We start from the raw sequence: 5,719 nt of genomic DNA, 5'->3' as shown, positions 1-5,719 counted from the left end.
GCATCATTCCTTCCAAAGAAATCCCAGGGCTGATCTCCTTTAGAATGGACTGGTTGGATCTCCTTGCAGTCCAAGGTACTCTCAAGAGTCTTCTCCAACACCACAGTTCAAAAGCATCAGTTCTTCAGTGCTCAGCCTTCTTCACAGTCCAACTTTCACATCCATACAAGAGAAATCATATATCTGAAAAAGACATATACCAGTATCTATAGTACTTTGGAATTCCGTGGTGGCTCAGAAGGTAAAACGTCTGCCTACCATGCGGAGACCCAGGTTCAATCCCTGTGTTGGGAAGATCCCCTGGAGAAGGAAATGGCAACCCACTCCAGTATTCTTGCCTGGAAAATCCCATGGACAGAGGAGCCTGGTAGGCTACAGTCCACAGGGTAGACAGGACTGAGCGACTTCCCTTTCACTTTCATACACAGTAATATGGATGAGTCTCGGTAATAGGCTGAGTGAAAGAAGCTGGACATGAAAGTACATTATTTCCTTTACATGAAATTTTTAGAACAGACAGTATTGACTGTATTATCTATTGCTGCACCTGGATACCTCAAGGCCTCTCAAAATGTTGCAGTCCCCATCATCTGGGACTCCAGTCTCCTCTGTGTGCTTGATTGAGGTTGGTCTCCTTCCAAGCTTGCTCATGAGGTTGTTGACTGGACTCAGTTTCCTTTCTGGCTATAAGCCAGGGGCCCTCCTCACTTCCTTGCCACATGGCCGTCTCTATAGGGCAGCTCATAGCAACCAATTACTAGCTTCCAACAGAATGAGTGAGTGAGAAAGTACAAGAGAGAAGCCAGCCTTTTTTGTAATCTCATCTTGAAAGTGACACCCGTCACTTTTTTTAGGTTCTTTTCATTATAAGAAACTAGGTCTAGCCCATACTTAAGGGCATGAAGACCAGAGGATAGGATCAATGGAGACCATCTTACCAGTCAAACTTAATTTAAAAGTAATATTTTGTATGTAGTAATGTAAAGTGACCATGAATGTATGTATTTTTAGGCATATGCACTAAAATTCTCATTGGAAAAGACCCTGATGCTGGGAAAGATTGAGGGCAGGAGAAGAAGGGGACAACAGAGGGTGAGATGGTTGGATGGCATCACTGACTCAGTGGACATGAGTTTGGGTAAACTCCGGGAGTTGGTAATGGACAGGGAGGACTGGAGTGCTGCAGTCCATGGGGTTGCAAAGAGTCGGACATGACTGAGCGACTGAACTGAACTGAACTCTTACCTTTTGGTTAAAATTCTTGCAAGAGATTCAACCCTATAAGATTTTTAGTTAGTAAAATAATATGGGGGAGTTTCCCTTTAGGCCTGAGTGATAATTACTGTGTTTTTATATTTACTGTATCTTCCCAAAATCCACTTTGGGAAAAGAAGAGAGCAGGTAAAGAAGGCAGAGATGGGGAAACATGGCAGACATGTTCAGTTCAAATAGAATACTTCACAGTTTTGCCCCTGATCAGCAGACCAGTCCAGTCTTCTTATATTACTAATATGTACTAACATTTTAATCTTAGTATTTTATTTTTGTTCTTGAACTTTTTAGATTCTAAATACTTGGGAGCGTTTTGCTTTTTCATTTTAAAGGGGCCATGCTTGTAAGTGAATAGTACACACTGGTTTTATATTAATAATATTCTCCCAATTTTCTACACAACTCCTGTGATCTTAATTTCTATTTTCATGCATTTGTTCACGTTAAAGTGGTCATATATATTAAATGGTGTACATAAGTATATATTAAATGAGTTAATGCATGTAGTACCAGCATATAGTAAGTGCTCTACTGATTAGGAACTAAAAAGCCTCTTGATGAAAGTGAAAGAGGAGAGTGAAAAAGTTGGCTTAAAGCTTAACATTCAGAAAACTAACATCATGGCATCTGGTCCCATCACTTCATGGGAAATAGATGGGGAAACAGTGGAAACAGTGTCAGACTTTATTTTGGGGGGCTCCAAAATCACTGCAGATGGTGACTGCAGCCATGAAATTAAAAGATGCTTACTCCTTGGAAGGAAAGTTATGACCAACCTAGACAACATATTCAAAAGCAGAGACATTACTTTGCCAACAAAGGTCCGTCTAGTCAAGGCTATGGTTTTTCCTGTGGTCATGTATGGATGTGAGAGTTGGACTGTGAAGAAAACTGAGCGCCAAAGAATTGATGCTTTTGAACTGTGGTGTTGGAGAAGACTCTTGAGAGTCCCTTGGACTGCAAGGAAATCCAGCCAGTCCATCCTAAAGGAGATCAGTCCTGGGTGTTCTTTGGAAGGACTGATGCTAAAGCTGAAACTCCAGTATTTTGGCCACCTCATGCGAAGAGGTGACTTATTGGAAAAGACTCTGATGCTGGGAGGGATTGGGGGCAGGAGGAGAAGGGGATGACAGAGGATGAGATGGCTGGATAGCATCACCGACTGGATGGACATGAGTTTGAGTGAACTCCGGGAGTTGGTGATGGACAGGGAGGCCTGGCGTGCTGTGATTCATGGGGTCATAGGGTCGGACACGACTGAGTGACTGAACTGAAGTGAACTACTGATTACTGTAATTGAAGCTGTTGTCTTCTGGTGCTTTGATCTCCATTACCCACCTTGTTGCTTCATCTTCCTTCCTCTACCCCATCCCATCTCTTCAAATTGTGCATGTCTTCTGTTCTTTCTTACCTACTTCAACTTACATAGATTGATGTTCTCTCAGATCCCCTCCTTTTCCACTTTAATTCCCCTGCATTTACAGTCTCCTCTCTGCTTCAATTATCAACTTTTCCCTCTTGCTTCAAAGAAAGGAATATTCCTCTGTAGCTCCAGCTCCAGTTTTTTAAAAAAAAAATCCATTCTTTAGCTGGGATTAGGCTCAGCTGCAAAATACAGAAAATCCCAAAAAAACAGTGGTTTAAAGTGAGAGATGTTTCTCTCAGGTGAAACAGCTCTAAAATTAGTCTGTTTAGAATAAGACACTTGCTTCTTGGAAGAAAAGCTATGAGAAACCTACACAGTATATTAAAAAGCAGAGAGATAACTTTGCCAGCATAGGTCTGTATAGTCAAAGCTATGGTTTTTCCAGTAGTCATGAACAAGACCATAAAGTCTGAGCACTGAAGAACTGATGCTTTCAAACTTTGGTGCTGATACTACTCTTGAGAGTCCCTTGGACAGCAAGGAGATCAAACCAGTCCATCCTAAAGGAAATCAGCATATTCATTGGAAGAACTAATGCTGAAGCTGAAACTCCAATACTTTGGCCACATGATGCAAAGAGCTGACTTACTGGAAAAGACCCTGATGCTGGGAAAGATTGAGGGCAGGAGGAGAAGGGGGTGACAGGATGAGACGGTTGGGTGGCATCACTGGATGTGAGTTTGTGCAAACTGGGAGACAGTAGTGAAGGGAGAAGGCAATGGCACCCCACTCCAGTACTCGTGCCTGGAAAATCCCACGGACAGAGGAGCCTGGTAGGCTGCAGTCCATAGGGTCGCTAAGAGTTGGACACGACTAAGCGACTTCACTTTGACTTTTCACTTTCATGCATTGGAGAAGGAAATGGCAACCCACTCCAGTGCTCTTGCCTGGAGAATCCCAGGGACGGGGGAGCCTGGTGGGCTGCCGTCTATGGGGTCGCACAGAGTCGGACACGACTGAAGCGACTTGGCAGCAGCAGCAGTGAAAGGGAAGCCTGGCGTGCTCCAATTCATGGGGTCACAAAGAGTTGGACACGACAGAGTGACTGCAACAACTGATACAACAACAAGTTCCCCAATTTGTCAGAAACTTTTTTGTCACTGCTCTGCGATCCTTAAAGCATGGCTCTCCTCTTCATGGCAGAAGATTGCTGCTTGAAAACCAGGGAACATGACTCTCCAGGGAGTGGAATGAAGTTAAAGGCAAGGAGAACCTCCTCTTTTAAGAGGTCTCTAGAGAACTACCCCGGAGAAGGCAGTGGCACCCCACTCCAGTACTCTTGCCTAGAAACTCCCATGGATGCAGGAACCTGTTAGGCTGCAGTCCATGGGGTCGTGAAGAGTCGGACATGACTGAGCAACTTCACTTTCACTTTTCACTTCCATGCATTGGAGAAGGAAATGGCAGCCCACTCCAGTGTTCTTGCCTGGAGAATCCCAGGGACGGGGGAGGCCTGGTGGGCTGCCGTCTCTGGGGTCGCGCAGAGTCGGACAGGACTGAAGCAATGCAGCAGCAGCAGCAGCAGAGAACTACCCAACACTTAATGATCTGTAATTAGCTCAAACAGCCGTATCTGTCTGCAAATAAAACTATGAGAGGAGTTATTTAGCTGAGGGCAGTGTGCCCACTGAAAATTCTGTACTTCGTGACTTTAAGGCAAAAAAAAAATTAGTTTTCTGTTATAAAGTAGGAGAGAAAAGATAACAATGAGGCGCGCATTCTCATCGCCAACATCTGTTTACGTCTTCATCCATTGCCCTCAAACATATTCTAGCTCTTCTCTCTTCATTCTGAAGGAAAAATCAAAAAGCTTTTCCTGGTTCTGGTCATTCTCTTTCTTTCACTGAAAAAAAAAAATCTTTAAAAAAAAAATCTCCTTTGCAATTTAACATTCTTCTATTCTGCTTATTCCCCATCCCTACTCACCATCTCACCTTTAAATTATATAGCTTCCTTCCTAACTAGCCGAGTTCCTGGGCATTTAGCAGACACATCTTTTACCCTAACTAGGGCTTTTATTTTATTTAACTTCACACGTAATACAAGAGTGTGTTGGGGACGGGGGAATGTTTTTGTTTTTTTTAAGGTGTTGGGAGGGGGGAGCCTGGTGGGCTGCCGTCTCTGGGGTCGCACAGAGTCGGACACGACTGAAGCGACTTAGGAGCAGGAGTAGGAGGAGCGATAGATAATGCAAACGTCTCCTTTGGCCATACATGGCTACATTAAGTCTTTTGCTGAACAAATGAGAGGATAGATGTAGTGGGCACACGATGCTATTTTCGAATCCATTCGGGTGTAATGGGGACAAGGGCCCTAGATCATTGCGGGAAGGTCTCTCCCTGCACCAGCTTGGGCTGTCTTCTACCGCACCGTGAGTGAGTGCAAGTGAGTGAAGTCGCTCAGTCGTGTCCGACTCTTTGCGACCCCACGGAGTGTAGCCTACCAGGCTCCTCCGTCCATGGGATTTTCCAGGCAAGAACACTGGAGTGGGTTGCCATTTCCTTCTAAAATGCATCAAAGTGAAAGTGATCTCTCAGTCGCGTCCGTCTCTTAGCAACCCCATTGACTGCAGCTCCCAGGCTCCTCCATCCATGGGAGTCCCGCACTGTACTGAACTCTAAAACCGAGCCCTTCGGAATCCCGGCTCGCATTGCCTTGACCTAGGTCCGTTGGAGAAGACTCTTGAGTACCTTGGACTGCAAGGAGATCCAACCAGTCCATTCTGAAGGAGATCAGCCCTGGGATTTCTTTGGAAGGACTGATGCTAAAGCTGAAACTCCAGTACTTTGGCCACCTCATGCGAAGAGTTGACTCATTGGAAAAGACTCTGATGCTGGGAGGGGTTGGGGGCAGGAGGAGAAGGGGACGACAGAGGATGAGATGGCTGGAGGCATCACTGACTTGATGGACGTGAGTCTGAGTGAACTCCGGGAGTTGGTGATGGACAGGGAGGCCTGGCGTGCTGCGATTCATGGGGTCGCAAAGAGTCGGACACGACTGAGTGACTGAACTGACTGAACT

This window comes from Bison bison, unplaced genomic scaffold (genome assembly GCF_000754665.1).
Source record: "Bison bison bison isolate TAMUID 2011002044 unplaced genomic scaffold, Bison_UMD1.0 scf7180017864466, whole genome shotgun sequence".
In the NCBI taxonomy this organism is placed as follows: Eukaryota; Metazoa; Chordata; class Mammalia; order Artiodactyla; family Bovidae; genus Bison; species Bison bison.
This window is presented reverse-complemented; position numbering follows the sequence as displayed.